The sequence below is a fragment of the Strix aluco genome, chromosome 3, assembly GCF_031877795.1.
Source record: "Strix aluco isolate bStrAlu1 chromosome 3, bStrAlu1.hap1, whole genome shotgun sequence".
NCBI lineage: Eukaryota > Metazoa > Chordata > Aves > Strigiformes > Strigidae > Strix > Strix aluco.
This window is the reverse complement of record NC_133933.1, coordinates 122948566-122966711: the sequence shown is the minus strand read 5'-3', so window position 1 is coordinate 122966711 and position 18146 is coordinate 122948566.

Here is an 18146-nt window from a genome sequence, read left to right as displayed (position 1 = left end):
GTCATTTTCTGAAAATGGTGGTTTACTGAAATTACATGCTTGTGTTAAGCCAACCCATTCCACCCCCTACCCCAAAATAATTCAAGGCAGGTTGTTGTGTCAGCAGTTGTCAGTCTTTGTTAGTAAGCATCAGGGCTGAGATAACCACTAATGTCCTTCTCTAGCTGATGAGTATAAAGGGCATTAAATGCAGAGACTAAAACTCAGTATTTTGGAAATGAAAAAGTAAAACACTCTTCTATATTTTCTGTGAGCAGTAAAACTGTTACTGCATTTTGTAATGGGCTTCTTGCCCTAATAATGCTAAATAAAAGTCCAGTAACTATAACGTAGAAATCCACCCAATTGTAAGAGTGAATAAAATATCACAATAAATCAAGCAAAAAGAATTTCATTGAAATATCCCAAGTAGTTTGAACAGAATTGGTCCACTAATACTATACGAGAATATACACCTAACAAGTTAGAAACATGTGAGATTAGAAATCCCTGAATCAAGATGGATGGGTTAAAAGTTGGATTTAAGCAGTAATCAGACCCTGGTTAGTCCACCCAGAAACTACCTTTTAACATTTTCAAGAGGAGGCTTTGTGGACTAAAATCATGGAATATATGGCCATTAAAATTACCGCTTCACATCAAAAAAACCTGATCTTAACTGATAACCTTTACTCACTGGGACATTCATATCAACACAAATACACCCAGTGATCCCCACTGGATCAGCAGGAATGCCAGGATGATACAAAGAGGAATACATTTTGTCTTATATCCTGAGAGCATCGATATTGACTATTCCCGTTACTATCAGAATGCTTGCATTGCTTCTCCAAATTATGTGTCTCTTTTGTCAGAAAGAAAGAAAATTTCACAATGACTATCTCAAGATTCAACATCAGAACTATCTGCCACTTCTCTTTAACTAAGTATCTTTTAAGAAGGGACACACATAGACATGGATTAATTAGCTCAATGCTGTCATAATATCACAAGTGGGTTTTGCTTGATTCTTCTTCTTTTGTGCACTTTTTAATTACGTATTTTCTATTTCAGAAAGTGCGTTTCTTTTCTTTAGTATTAATTTTTTTCCATCTGTGCAAGATATGGTGGTTGAAGGACTCCTCACTATAAATCTCTAATCAGGTTTAATAGTTTAATGCTGCACAGTAACAAGGTTGTGTTAAAGCAATTGACCCTTCCGATCAGCTGATTCCATGGAAATTAGAACTCCTTCCCCCTCCCACATGTCTCACCTAAGCCACCTCAAAAGCAGGCATCTAGTCTGGAGAGTTGGGTCCCCTCTACAGTGAACAGCAAGAAACAGGCACAATTTATCTTACAATACTTATCTCAGGACAGGGTCAATTGCCCTCTGCACTGCCTACATCTCTCCACTGACTTTACAGGAAGCTTAAAAGAATTTGCTTAGAGAAGATATCTAACTTTTAGATGGATAATGTTAATCAAGGTGAATCCTTGCTGGATGTCAATATGTGATTGATACAATGCTGGCTGTCTTATCCAAAATGCCACCTCCATCTCCATTGTCACAGATGACTCTGACTGTAAAGTGCAGATCAAATGATACAGCAGATTGGGATGAGTTTACTCTGTAATGTGGATTTGCCTGAGATACTGTGGTTACTGTATCTATACAAGTAGTATTAATGATACACTTGTGCACTATTAACAGGAGTTTTAAGTTGGAATATTTCCTAAAAAATACATCTATTCATTGTTCAGCGTCATCTTCATTATGTTTCAGAGCTTGGCATTTTTATTGTATTAATGTTTATATTTTATCCATGATATTTCTTCTCATAAATAAACTACCAGCCAAATGCTTCCTGGCTGATTGCACCAGAGCTTGACTATGTCTGGCTTTCAATCACAGTTTCACCATCTCTCTGAAAACATACTTGGTCTTCTGGGTAACACAAGCCCTGTGGCAGGCTAACCTATTCAGAGAAAAGGTCGACTAACTATCGAAGCAAAGCACAAAGAAAGCAAAACCCGCTGCACAGCTGAGAGCTGTGAAGTTGCCAGGAGGCTGGGGAACTCATGCAAAGAAACTCCCTGTCTTCCACTCTATCCTGTGCTTAGGTCTCAGGATTTTTAAACCTTCAGATTTCCAGACGCTCTCCTCACTTTAAATAGCAAACAAGAATCAATTTAACTGTCAGCTGGAGAAAGCACTCAATATGTGAGACAAATGGGGATTTGGTTTGGGGCCTGGGGGTGGGAGGCAGTTGCCTGAGACAACTTCAGAAGACAGCTGCATAAATAATGCCAAGCTTTTTTTCCTTATCATACTTCTAGGTTTCCCAAGGAAGTCATGAAGGCAAGTTTGACAGCAATCACAAGGCTGGGCCTACGTACGGTCTGCCAGGGTGTGAAAAACTGAGAGACATAACTAACACTTGAGAATATCTGAAGAGGGCAACTCCACTGTGGGTAGGAGGTCTCGATGATCTTTCCCACAGCTGATTCATGCCAAGAGAAAATGCTGCTCTGCTCTGCAGCAACCTGGGCTCCATGAACCAGCTCTGGTTGCTGTAAATCCATTCAGCTCCAGCAAGACCTTCGCAACAGCCAAGCCCTGGCAGTAGAGTAGGGAGAAAGAAATTGTCAGAAAGCCATTTTGATGGCCAACACTTTATCCTCTAACACAATACAGTTATAAGTTATACAGGAATTTTACAGTGTGTAATAGTAATATGCACAAGGTAAAAACTTTAAGTCATTAGCAGTATAATTTATTAGCTAAGTTGTGCCAATGCCTATCAATCAGACTTTAAGGTTGGTTCCAGAGAGGTTTTTGATCTTCCTCATATTGCTTTGCTTTTCTTCTTCCGTGGCAGCATTAGCAGACGACAGTTACATTATATATCTACTCAGTGCTCTGGTGAGAGACCATTATGTTCACAGATCATTACTGACATCCTGACATTTGTCATCTCCTTTCATAGCAGTTAAATCTTGCTTTATCTGTAAATGTCACCACGTCATTTATTCATGAAAAGGGGTCACATTCCCAAAATAGTACACTCAGCTTTTAAAAGGGAAGTTGGTTTTATTCACTGTGGTAATCCTTGGACAAACTTCACTGCTGCTAAGTACTGAGTTTTTTTCCCCATGCAGTTGTTTATATCTCCACATACAGATTTCAGGTTTGTTTTTTTTGAAAATAAAACCCTAACAGGAAGGCAAATGATCTGGATGAGAAAAATAGGTGTTTATTTTTTCCAGCTTCCTACATTTAATCCGCATGGATTTATCAGCACTGAATTTACTGTTGCGAAGTATAATTTTAATTTGACATTGTACTGGCTGTAAACCCACTGGTTGACTATTTTTACTAAGGCTTTGGCATGTAGTTCTCAGCTGGACTGTATTTCAACCTCACAAAAACGTAGTTTAAATAATGCTTGATAATGATATTTTCTCTTTTTCATCTTCAAAGTTCTTGAAAGTTTAATTAATAAAAGTCTAGACCCACCCGGTGAGATTTATGGTCATTCTTGTCTAAAAAGTAAAGAAATAGAAGATGAGGCAAGCAGGACACATAAAGGACACTTACTGTGTTATTGGAAGAAAAGAATCAATCCCACGTACACAGTCTGAATTTAGGAGAGCAGAGGCTCCCTCTTACACTGTTTATGTACAAACATACATCCTTCCTTCAGTAGGATTTCCTTTATCCGTTAAGATTATATCATGCTTCCCTTTTATACCTGTTCATACACTAACATTTTAGTGGATGTCTTGAGGTGGTTGTGTTTTCTTGACATTGACAGATTTCTCTTTCTAGTTCTTGTTCAGTTTTCCCTTGTACCCAGCTAGGTATGTCACCTGGAGTTCCATCTTACTCAGGTTATCATTGTAGCACTAGCATTATTTCTGGAAAAAAGGTCTGTGGACAAATTTTAAGGCCACATTCTAAGGTAGCATGAATTATCTCAACAGTGGGATCCATATGTATATTCATATGTGTATATACGTATAGCTTATCTAGTGAGGTTTTCTGTAGTGATAAAAAAGTAGCAGCTCACTTCTCTACAGTAATTTCCAAATCATTTTACAAGCCGTATGAAGTATATGCAGCAATTACTTTTCACACCACTCACAGCAGCTGCTTTATGAGCTCAGCAATGCTACACAACAGCTGAAGGTAGGAAACAATAAAAACTGAGGCCTGAGTTTACCAGGGGGCTAAAAAGGCTGCAGCTCCTCCATTAATGTTGCCCCCTGAAGCATATAATCAACAGCTGGATCCATTTCTGAAACTGTCACTTCTCTTTGAAAACAAAGAGAATAATTTAAGTAAACTGAACAGTATCATAGAAACAGAATAATTCAGGTTGGGAGGGACCTCTGGAGGTCATCTTTGCTGAAGGCAAAGTCACATTTGATCAGGTTGCAGGGCTTTGTCCAGTTGAGTCTTGAATATCTAGAGAGAACATCAACAACCTCTTTTCCAGTCTTTGACAACCCCCATGGTGAAAAAACACATTCCTCATATCTAATCTGAATGCCCTGTGTTCCAGCTTTTGACCTTTGCTTCTCATCCTATCACCACACACCTCTGAGGATACACCAGAGCCTTCTCCTCTGCAAGCTGAACACCAGCCTCTTCCTTAGATGCTCCTGATACACCTTGTGCTCCAGCCTCCTGACCAAGGGTGTCCTCCACTGGACTTACTCTAGTTTGTCCATGTCCTTCCTTTATTGGGGTGCTCCAAAGAGCACGTCAGTGGATGCTGTCTGGTTTGCCATCTCACACACGCCAAATCAAGGGGGAGAATCATTTCTCCCACTGCAAGACAGCACAGCTGAGGTGAAACCCTGGTCCTCCAGGTGTCACTGGCAAAAAATGTTGCACATTTCATCCAACAAGTGATTCAGGTTGCCATAGTTTCTGCTTCAAGTTTTCAGTGTCTCTTTTCCTGCCAAGTTTCCTGCCACTTTTTTTCCCCAGCATGTCTTTACAACTTCCAGTTATGTGATTTTTTGAGACCAGCTGGAACATAAATGCTGAGAGCAGAAGAATAAATAAAATGGTTTCTTTCAAAAAGTTAACAGAGTAAATTCTCCTCCATGCCAGCTATCTGTTGCAGTCAGGGTCATTACACCTACTTAAACCAGCTGAGAATTTCAACAAGTATTTGACCACAGCTTCCAATCGCACCAGGTGCAGGACCGGCTTTCCTGGGGAAATCTGTAGTGTTCCAATTATGCTGAGTACTCAATTTAGACACATGCTTACTTTTTAACAGTATTGACCATATTGTATTTTCCAAACAATAACAACCTCTCTCCCCTACTGAAGATTGGCTCCTGAAATTTGTCTCTATAATACTTTTTGCCAAACAAACAATGCAGGTCACAGAATAAACCTTTATTTGTAACTATGATACTTGAAAGACTTCAGTATCAATATAAGAAAAAAAATACTGTCATTGCCCAGATTTTTATAGTATTTATTAAGAATAGAATCTGTCCATAGAAGTTCCTGAAAATAGCTTTACTGGATGTTCTGAAATAACCTCTACTTAATGCTGGACTAGGCTTCAGGGAAAAATTTTTCCCTTCAGGATCTCTACTGATCATATTGGGCAAGACAACAGATTTATTCTAAGGAAACATATACAACTTTTCCCTCTTGAGATGAAGGGTAAAGATTGTTTAAAGATTTTGCTACAATAAGGCAAAGTAATGATAATCAAAAGGAGAGGGACTAGTGCTGTGAAAGCTTATTTTGCTGCAGGTGTACTTTGCCATGTGAAAAACGTAATGGATGTAATTCTGTTTTCATACAAGCCAATGGGAGGTTTGTCACAGGCTTGAGTGATGTCAGGAACTGACACCATTTCTCAAGCTGACAGTAGTTTTGCCATACACCATGCAGTATTCTTGGTGTGAACTGAAAGATCCTACAATTAACTTCACTTATTCTGCAGAAAGCCATATTTTTTTCTCTCTCTCTTTGCTTTCTTTGGCTGGGTTTTTTGTAGCTTTCCTAAATATACTGGAAAGTCATGCATGCAGGAAATGTTTTTGTTTGAAGCATATTACTAATATATCTTTGTATGTGTGTATGTGTGTGTGCACATGTATGCACATGTGTGTGTACAAAATCTTTTATCAAACATTAAAATCATATTGTCGATATTAAAAGAATTCTGTTTTCTCTACTTACCATGAAGACTATTTTCTCCTGATAACTACAGCAAACTCAGCTGACCTCCAGATGCTTGCACTTATATTACATATTACCTGCTAAAATGATTGGAAGAACAACTCCCCACTTAAGCAGAAGCTGCACTGGTTCATGTGAGATTTTGTTCCTGAATCCTTAAAATGAATTTTGAGATCAAATGCTGACAAGCTAAGTACTATATTTTTTATTGCCAGATTAAACTAGTAAAAATGATCAACCTCCCTCCCCTAAACAGTCCCTTTTATTTAAAAATTTGCTTTTATTTTCTCTCAGCGCCTTTAATCTCTATTCCTTTCAGAAATATCCTTCTTTATGTACTCATGCAAATCAAAATCATTGGCTTCAAACATACATCTGCTTTTCCAGTGATTCTCCCAGCTTACAGCGTATTTGTATTACTAGCTTCATCTACCCACTGATCAATTGTTTGACCAAACACCTCTCCAGTTTATGGTCTCAAAATGTTTGTTTAAATCAATTGCTGACCAGTGACAGTGTCGCTTGTTGAACAGTAGTGCCTATCATGTACAAAAATTGAATCACAATAACAGACGCTGAAGCAGGGATAATCCACTTTTTTACTGACATCTGGCTTATAGCTATGGCTCACATTTCATGCAGAGACATTGCTCACAGTGAAACTGAGTGAGTAGTAAGTGACAAATGGTGGAAAGACTACCTTCTAAATTCAAGGATTGGTAGACTGTTTTATGCCCTGGTTCACAAAGCACTACACATGACACTGGTATTCTGGACAACATGGATTACAGACTGGAGCACTAGAGGTGACTGCATAGAAAATGAGGGTAATATGTCATAAGACATAACTAATGATGGAAGGTCCCCTGACACATGGCAGGCATTTAACAGAAGGTCTAACAGTGAGGCTCAGCATAGTCCCAATTTAAAGTCAGGTGCCCAGAGATAGGTAAGGAAGTGTTGGTGTTAGCTGAAACCTCCAGCTATCTCTATGGACACCAAGGAGAAGAGTTAGCACCTCAGACATGGTTCACAACTGGGAGAGTTATCAAGCACAGGGATGTCAGAGCCAACCCACAGATTCTGCCAACAAGGAAGGTATCTCAGAGCTGTCACTTGGCATTTCTGTGAGACTTGGATGCAGAACCCAAGCGTGTTTCTGAGCACAGACCTGTAGCTCTTCCTCTGCCCAGTCAATCATTAAAGGATTTGGCCTTCAATTACAAAAGCTAGGGATTAGGCTATCTTCAGCCGTGGGAGAGCAAGCAGACAGCTCCTGTGTTCCAAGAATATCCAGATAGCTGGCAAGGAGTCTGCCTGTAAGAGCTAAGTCATGTAGATGAAACCAAAAGGAAAGAAGCCAAGACTTACACCACACTGTCTAGGAGTTACAAGTCTGTCGGAGGAAAATCTTATGATCTGACTTCTCCATAGACTGTCCAGTGGTCTGTCATTGTGAAAAATTAATTAATTCAGAGCACTCTTACTGTCATGTCCTCACATCACTGCACAAGTTTTAGTTTTTGTCATATTATTGTTTTATATTGTTTTCTAAATTACTCAGGAGAGAGATTTCCTAAGCAGCAAGCATGGTAAATGTGTGATCCTGCTGTGCATTTCCATACACTTTGGGTGTATGGAGGCAAGTTTTTCCCCAAGAAATTGTAACAGATGGGATAAATTCAATGGCAAGCAGCATTGGAGAGGTTTTCCTGAATTCTAAAGAATTTAGATTTCATCATTTTCCTCAAGTGACATGTTTGGTTTTTAAGTATTTTGCTGATTTCCTAACTGTACCAGAGACAGGAATCATTTTGGTCCACTATTGCTGCCAGTGGAACACACAGTGGCAGAACTATTGGTCTTCAGAAGACACGAATTTCTGAAATGCTTCAGAAACAGTTCAGTTTTCACCAACAGAAATGTGTTTCAGACAAAATCCAACATTCAGTGAAACTCAATTCCTTTTCCCTTCCATGCAGAATATACAGTAGCATCAAAGGGACTCATTTATGCTCATAGAGGGAAAGAAAAAAATCTATATATTAGGGAACCAGGTGGAGAAAAGCCAGCCTTTATATAAATGTAACATCTGTGGCTCACTCTCCCAGATGCAGAGAGTGTGCAAATGCTGACGACATTTGACCAGACATGTACAGAGCTAAAAGCATGAACAGCAAGCCTGTATAGTATTAGAAATGTCTGTCTCAGCACGATATATTCAAGTAAAGAGAAGACATCTCAAAATAAATTTCATGAATTTAGAGTTAGGTAGGTTCACTCACAAGGTAAGTGCTAAATTTTGAATAGAAGGAATTTGATGTGGGATGAAAGACTTGAATAGTCTTAAGAATAGCGGAAGGGATTATTGGGTAATTTGCTTCACCATCTCTTTTACAACCATATTTCTTAAACATCCCCCACCTGTGCTCCTACCACACCGTGAAAAGTTGGCTGGCATTTTTCAGAGTGCTTTACAAATGTGCAGAACAAGAAAAGAACAGAACAGATCTGCAATTATAACCCACTGTATTTCAAGACACTTTAACACAGGTAACTGCATGCCATAACTTGCTGAATCCTAAATAAATCACTTTTCTGATCCTCTGAGGATTACTGAAAATCCAAATAAACCATCTGGTTATTACACATTCATTTGCCTAGCAAGTATTTTGGATGCCCTCCCATTAATATGTCATTTGAAAGAATATTTAGTTCAGTGGGAGATGAAGTGTCACCACACAGGTCATGCCTAAATCAACAGAACAGCTTGTCTCTCTCGTAGCCAATCTACATATAATTGATTTTCAGCATCCATATTCAGTGAAGAAAACTGTTTCTTTGAGAGATTCGAGTGCCACATTTCACAGCTCTCTACACACAACTTTGGGTAAGGTCCATCTTCTACTGCTAAGGCATCAATGAAAAATTCTATATTGCAGCATTTTCAGATTATGTTCTACCTATTGCAGCTGGGCAAAAAGTCATAAAACAAAGTTTAAAAAAAATTATAACGGAATTTATTAAAACCTGCTTTCAAGCTCCTCTTTTCAAATGACCTAGACCGACTATCACCCACACAACACCATGTTCAATGTTAATGAGGGGAGTTAAGCAGACTTGGTTTGCTCTTCTTCCTCTGCATATTCTTGGTTTGGGGAACAAAGAAATTCCCACATAAATTAAACATATGAGCAGACATTTAACATTATCACTAGTCTAAAGTAATTTCCATAATAGCAAACTGCCATATGATACCAGCCTAGGCCACAGTACTAGAGCTGAATCACACAACATCAGTGTGTAATTTGGATTCCAGTCTGATTGATTATAAATCTTAGCACATAGCTACTTCATTGCTAACAAGGCATCACACCACTTTGGTACAAACACCCACAAAACTGTGAAGTATCTGAAATAGACTGGGTAGAAATTTGTGAGGTTTGGATTTTCCAAGCTCACCCACAGATAATGATGCAGATACATATACAGATCCTTGGAAACAGCCCTGTTGTGAAATATTCCCTACAAGAGAGGAAGGTTGCATAGCCATGATACTGCACCACTCTTTGGAAGAGGGGGCTCCTGGATAATGTGAACTGTGGGGAGGAATCACCAGAGCACTTTTCCCTCACCATTCCACTAAACCCACACTTGAATCTGCTCCAGCTGCTATTGATGTCAGTGGAAATCCTTCCTGTTCTTTCAGCAACAACAAGATTATGTGAAAAGTGCTGTTCCTCCAAAGACCAAATGTTCTTGAACAGTTTTGTTGTTGTTCAATTTGTATTCTTATTACATTCACTTCAGCATAAGAAGTGCATGGATGAGTCTGGGGAGTAACACAGGAGGCAGGCACAAATGTCAGAATTCTTGAGCCATAAGAGATGAAAATCACAGAAATGTAATCTTAGCTGCAAATTAGCAAGACAGAAAGAAACTAAAAATGTTCATTTGAACTTATCCTGTTATCCAACATTATGATAAAGCAGTGACAGTCAGTACAGATTATTTTTATTCTAATTCTTGGGAGATAATTATTATTTTACCTGAATAATCCATGAGTCATTTGAAAGGAGCACTGGCAGAAGGAAGCAAGCTGTACGCTGCAAAATGCATTGCTATCAATGAATATATAATTTGTGCTTCAAGCCCACAGACAGTAAAACTACAAGTAAAACTTCAGAAACACCAAAAAAAAAAAAAATTAATCTGTGGCAAATAATGAATTGTCAAGTCAAAGACTATAGAAAATATTAGGGATATACTTTTTCTATAAATGATGCTCAAGAGGGAAGAGGAAATGGGAGAAAAAAAGAACTGCTATGAAATGTAAGATGGGTCTTCTCATGGGTACCATTAATGGAACAGCAAGAGGAACACTGAAATATATTGCTCACTTTAATATCCATTCCTCTTGCCCTCTCTTCTTCCTTTATTCTTCTAGACACATTCATCAATGAGAAATAGGTTCATGTTACAATCATTTACCTATCCACCAACCTAAATACATTAAATAAAAATAAAATAAAATGATATTCTGGAACAGGATGAAGTAACTGCACTCAAGCTTTAATTTATCTTTTGAATAGCATTCAGGTTGAGAAAAAATGTAAAAAATCTGTTTTAAAAGTTCTCTTTCCCTCCAAAAACATGCAGCTGTGAAGCACTAGCTAAAATATATATCTTGAGGAAACAGTTCCTTAGGGACCATTTCTAAACACATTTAATCTTGGAGGCTAAAGCCACCACCTTGCTATTTCCTGGTAATATGCCTTTAAGAACCCAGCTTCACAGTCACTCTCATGTAGAATGATCACCAGGTGGACAGTGGGGGAAGGTGTAGTGGCTTTCACCGTGGGGCTTTATAGAGGGCTGACTCACACCAAGTGGGGCACATACACAAGTGCATTTAACATCTAGGCTAGTATGTCCAGACCTGAGTCCTGGGTTATGTACTCTGGACAGGAACTGAGCATCTGAAAAACCTGAGGATTTGCCAGCCTGCTTGGTTCTCTAATACAATTTCTAATGTCATTGAATTAGTTTTTTAAAAATAAAAGCAAAAGACTGAACACAATAAGACTGTAATCAAAATACAACTCCAGCGTTGAAAAAGTCAGCTTGTAAAAATCATAGGATTGTGTTAAAAATAATTTAAATGTAGATTAAAATGTATTTGTCTCTCTCCCTTGCCCTCTCTGTCTCTCTTTCTCTCTTTCCCTCTGCACTACCCTCCCAAATATATACAAACACTAGTTCTTTAGCCTGAAGTTTCATTTTTCTCAAAATTTTGTCACTAGATTTATTCTCTGTTTTTTCATTTAGAAAATAAACATCATCAGACTCACTGGTACTAGCACCATAATATTAAAATAATTTATATTACGTAATAGTAAAAAAAGCCTAAGAGTTGGCAGCTTTATGGGGAAGGAGCTTTAAAACCACATTTTTTCTTTCTACCTTTTCAAGATATTCATGCATTTCCCTCTTCCTGACTCTAGTGTCTTTTACCCTGCTCAGAAGTTTCTCTAAGTTGCTGGCTGACCTGGTCATGTCAGCAGCACACACTGTACTGCACACTTTGTTGCTGCTTTCTCTTCCCTGCATCAAGGAAATAGTTGTTCTTCTTTGATCCTTCTCTCAGCTGCATGACTTTTAGTTCCATCTGTCCTGTCTGCCGTTTATAAAATAACAATTTTTTCCCAGTTCCTGTCAAATAACCTTATTTTGATATTTCCCTCTTTATGCTGAATGCCCAGGCATACATCTTTCATAACTGCAGGGTGTGTTTGGTTCTCTAGGATGTAATTGAAGGCCTAGCTTGGGACCAAAGGGTGAAAACTTACGTTGTTGAGGGCAATTTATCTGCATGAGTCCCATTAATGGGAATGGAAGGTAGGTGGCTAAATCCCAATATAGCTCACAAAAAATATATAACTGACTTTCCATTCCTCAAAAATAACACACTGGATGTATTATTAATTGTATAGTACAATTTACAGGGACTGAAATACAAAGTTGTTTAATTTTGGAGGTTGCTTTTTGTGGGTTTAAAATTAAAAAGGCAATTTGCTGAAGATTAAATAGAAACACAATATCAAATCAACAGCAATACATCAAGAAATAAATGTACCTAAATAGGTTTAATGTTCCTTTACACTTAGAAGTAAAAACTTAAATATTTGTACTGCTCAGATTATTTGTCCGAATATTGACAGCTTCTTCTTGCTATGATAGGAATTGGCATGATGAAGATTATCAAGGACAGAAACATCCAATAACTTTTTTTTTTTAATTTACAGTGGCCAGCGAGGGAAGCTTCAAAGAATAAAAAAACAGGCCTTGCACTTCTGAGGTAGTTGATTTTTACTGTCATTAATTATTGACTTGCCTATTTGCCATTTACACATTGCCCTACCTTTCACTCTTGCCTTTATTTGTATCCCTTTATTTTACCTCCTCAATTTTTCATTAACTTACGTCAAGTTTTTCTCCTTTATTTTGCATTCTAAGAATCACATCCCTATTCCAGATCATTAAGCTGTATGATCCTTTTTTAATCCAACTGCTACATGGAAACACAGTACCAGAAGGAGTCTAGTGACAACCAGGGGCTGCAACAGGTTGTAAAATGACCTTCCAGTCACACCATGTAGCACAATGAGGCCAAAACCACTTAAATTGGAAACAAGAAGCCACAGAGAAGAGCAGAATGAATAAGTAATTCATGAGTACCAATATATATCCAGAGTTTGTTTCACTACGCAAGTGGCAAGCTCTCAAGTGCCATGACTAGCTACAGAATATATTTCTGTGTATCCAAATACTTAATTACCTCCTATTAAATAATGATAAGGAATATGCTACACGGTCTCTGTATTTGACTGAAACAAATAACTTTTGCCATTCTTGTGTGGCATATGGCTTCTGATGATTGCACTATCACCTGAACTCTTCATAACATATTTTCTATTTTAATGTTTTGTGATGCTAAGCAAAACCACTGCGTTACTCATCACAAGTGATGACCAACACTCCATCTGCAATGCAAATGTATAGGGATATCTATGAAAAAGAGGTTTTCACAGCTTCATGAGCAAGTTGAGAAGCAACTGAACAACTGGAGACATACACTAACAGAAGGCATGGGCAGCAGCCAGGACAGCATCTCCAGGCACTCCATATGTGGACTCTCTGTTGCCTACAGCAAATAAACTTTTGAAGCCAGCAGTGGTAGGAAAGCTGACAGAATGAATTAAAAAGTGGCAGCGGGGAGCCAAATACTGCTGTAGCAGAGGTAACAGGGAACTCCCTGAACTCTGGGTAGGACAGGCAGTAAGAGGGTTGCCAGTGACAGAGAAAAGCAGCAGAGGACAGGGACGGGTATACAAAAGGCACTTTCAAGGTCAGACAAGGCAGAAGTAGGGGACAACTGTAATTACTACAGCTGCCATTTCCAGGAAGCCATGAAGGAACAGCTTCCCCTGAGGGATGATGGAAATACAAATTTCTGCATGGAAGTAGGTCTGGAACAGAGGACAGCCATGAACGTATGGGGATGATTTACTGGAAACATTCAGGAGCTGTCAAAGAACTGCCAGAAAATACATCAGAAAAGAAATCTCCGGAGAGGGAATGACAAGTGGAAATGAGGCTCCAACTGGACAAAATGCAAGTATTCTAAATTGGCACAGTGGCTAGAAATTCCTGAAATACCATAGTTAGGTAACATTACTTATTTTCCAATAAACAAATACAAATGTTCAGAGCATGCTCCAGATTTGTATTAAAAACTGATAGAAGAGGTGCCAGTGCATGACAGTCACAAACACTTATCAAAAATTCCAGCAGCGTACAACCAGCAAAACACCTTGTTGTGCACTAGAAATGGCTTCCTGCATGTAGTTTTTCTATACGTCATTCTTAACACCACTGTCTATTTTCTCATGTTTTATTATTTACCCTGTGAAGTGCAAATTTCTTCTTATGTTCTGAAAGTCGTGTCACACGTATAGAGACACTGTAAGATAAAGTGATAGCTTTCTACACAGTTCTATTATAAGAACTTGAACATCAGCCCAAATTACCTGTCATCAGCTGTTCAAGTCTTTTTTCCATTACTGACAAAACAAATGAACAGCTGCTTGCTCCACAAACCTGCACACTGAAAAAAAGGCACACTAATAAAAAAGGCTGTTAACAGCAAGCAAAATATATGTATAAAAGTTCTAGACATAATACCAAGTGGGTTAAGGATACCTGCATTCCCAGCTAGCTAAACAGAAGAGTGTCCTGTATGATGCTATTTTATAAAATGGTCTCATTTATAAAAGCATTTCAGCAGCAGCTGCTGTATAATTATTTGTGGATACAAGTCTACAGTAAATTTTTTTTCTAAGTACTGGAAAACAAGGTAAAAGTACACAGGTATCATGAAAATCACTTAATCATTAAATATTAGGACATGAGTTTCTATTTAGGATTGTTTCTAAATTTTTCAAAGTTCATTAAGTTTTGAAAAAATGTCATTGTGTCATTTAATTTCTTCTCTGTGTGTAATGTCATGAAGAAAAAGGAAAATATGTTTTTCACTTAATTTCCAGCCAAATAATTTTTTTTGTAAAAAAACTTAAAATATCCTTCCCTTTTTGGTCTTCTATTTCCCAATTTTTTTTTTTTTTTTTTTTTTTTGTTCAAGAGGGAAGGCTAAAAAGAGAAAAAAACAACAGAAAGTGGCAGGTAAATAAAAATATATAAAGTTTTTTTTTTTCCCAAAACTTAAAGAAATTAAATTGGAAATAAAGCAAACTATAAATTTTAGATCCAAAACCAAATTAAAATTATTTTAACCAAATGGATGGCAGTGGGAGTGAAAATTCTATGTAATTATTTTTCATTTTCCCTTCTTATCATCTCCCCCATTTTTCACCTTCCTTTTTGCCTCAGTTAATAATTTCTCTCGGGCCTCTTTGGAACTTGAAGCAACACTGATAAATGTACAATACTTCTTTTCTACCCTATGAAAACAGGTTTTGAAATTCATAGGTTTCAAAGCCAGAATGAATAATTGTGAGTATTCAGTCTGTTGCTTGGTGTATCCCGGGCCACAGAATCTCACCAGGAATTTAACCAAGCTCATCTCTTTGCTTTGCATGGTAGCACATCGTTTAGATATGCACACAAGGCAATGAGAATCCTCTATATCCTGAGATAAGCTTTTACAGTCAGTCACACAGCTTCCTCCATACAGCTACCTCCATTGTAAATAATGTGCACTTTAATTTCTGCACGCACTTTGTGCTAGTTTAAGCTTTCAGCTATTGGATGTTATGTTGGGGGGGGGGGGTTTCTCTCTCTTTTTTTTTTTTTTTTTCTGGGAGATTAAAAAGCTTCCTACTATCAAATACTTCTTCTTCAGATATAATAATAGGTTGCAACCTCTTAACCTTTCTGGACAAAAAAAAATTGATTGTACTTCTTTAGCTGCACACTACAAAGCACTTTTTCCAAACCCTGAAATGCTTCAATAGTTCTTTTCCGAACTCTTCCCAGATTGTCAATATTCTTTTTGTACAGCATTGGGTTGATATCATCTAATTTCAATTTCACTATCTTTCCCCATAGTTGATGGAGGGAAATTCAGCACCTTATAGTGATGCTTCACCTCACCCTAAGAAAGGCATTTCAGCCACGTCAGCTGAAGCACACGGGAAGGTGCCTGTTTTCTCTGTTGACTTTAAAAGGAACCTAGTACCAACTGGGGCATCTTAATTTTTGGATGCCTTTAGTGAGGCAGATGAATTCCACCGACTGTGGGCACCAGGGGACAATCCAGCTGTCTAGACATAGAGGTTCTATGCCATTTCAGACACCTCAGGCATCACACCTGGCTGCTAGCTGACACTGCACCCATGGATGCCATGTCACATCTGCCAGCTGCACGCAATGTCTCTGAAACTGTAAAACAACTAGGTATGTTCCATCAAGAAAATTACTTTATGAAAATATGTTACGATCTCATCAAGACACAGGATCATTTGAAAAATCATTATTTTCCATAACATTGCATTGACTGGCATCAATTATAGTTTAAATCTTAGTTCAATTCATCCAAGAAATTTTTCCTCAGTAAGGTTGGAGCTAACTAGCAAATTGTCTTCAAGGCCAATTAACTTACTATTTATTAATGTTGGGCCATGACTATTTTTTTCAGGGTCTGGAAGTTCCTCAGAATATTTAGATTTGCTAAAAAATTGGATTAATTCAGGCAGCTCCGCAGACGGATAATCTTGACTGTGAATTATCTAGTTCTGTAGGTTTAAAAATATTTAGTGTTGCTGTTTAGCACTCTTCCTCAGAAGTGAGACTAAATAAAATTTTTCATTCTTCTTTTAAAAAACAGATGTATTTACTTAATTCTAAATTTTTTCTACCAAGATTAACAATTTTACCATCCACAGTTCTATAATACTGTAAGCATTTTGTTCCTGCTTAAAGAACTTCTTGTTATCTTTGCCCTATTACCCATAGATTTTCAACTGATCCCTTTAGTTTTCTTTATCAGTTCTCTCCATTATCTAATACTGATTTTATTCATTGCTATCAGACTCCATATTTTTTCCATTATTTTTTATCATGGACTTCACCTCCCTCTTATCCAGGATTGCTTTTTAACTGAATACCTTTTGTCAGTGCAAAACTCAATTTCTTCAGGTATCCAACACAATTTTTAAAAACTACCCTCACCTATCAGCCATACATTTACTTAAATAATTTTCCACTCAGTTTTGGTGCTAGTAGTTTTTCTTTTGTTGTGTTCATTTTGTAATTAAGGAATGAGGAAACTGGAACTAAGGTGTGGGTATAACATCAATTAAATTGGTTTTTTTCTAAACAGCCCCTGAATCTTGTAATAAACCACAAATCTTCAACTTTCAGAGAATGAAAAAATAACATCTTTTTTAATTCTAAATTTTCTAATTAGTATTTTAATTCTAAATTAATATGAAAGCTTTTTGGCTCTTGTGGGCTTTTTAGGGCTGCTGTAACAAATAAGATAAAGGAAGGATACTCTAAGATTCTTCAGTCATGCATGGGATGCATCTTACTTGTCCTGGATTTTTTAGACACCTATGTTTGTGGTACCCTAGAGGTATTCATCATTCCCTGTCAATTCCAGGAGTCTAGCCAAATAACTTATACAGGGTGCCAAATTTGCAGATGATTTAAGTTACATAAGAAGTATCCATCTTATGTTGAGATGTCTCTAAATGATCTCCTTTTCCAAGATCCCCAAATACTTCCTCACCCATTTCTTCACCAGACATCAGAACACAGTCATGTGGAATTGGTTGGTGATCAGGGCGCGCTTAGAAGACTGACATTGTGAACTGTTCAGTGAACTAAGGACAGATCACAGCATGGGTGCCTGTCATCATGCACTTAGACATCTAGAGCATTTGTAGAAAACTAAAATAAAGTGTCTGAATTAGAATCTGAATCCCTCCAGATGCCAAATGACACAAACTCTGAGAAATTATTAAATTAGGGGCAGATTTAAAAAATATTGAAAGCAGACCCATGGGAATGTCTGTTGTTATTGGTTGAGCCACAGAAACTCATGTAGAAATGAAGGAGGGGATTTTTTTCAGTAAAAACAGAAGCCATGGGGCCAAAGCCTTAAACCAAGCTGAAATCAAGCAGTAGAGAAGTCTGTAAACACATTCATATTGCATCATATAACTACTACATCATCAAATCACTATCTCAAAAGGTTGACAATGACAAAGAAATCATAAAGATATAAAATTACATTACTGTGTTAACCATTCTTGCTTGCCCTATCTCTGTCAATAATTGCTTAATTCTACAGTACCCAGAGGTATTTCAGGAGCCATCAAATAGGGCAGAGGAAGACTACAATACAAGTAATTGTTTCATACTC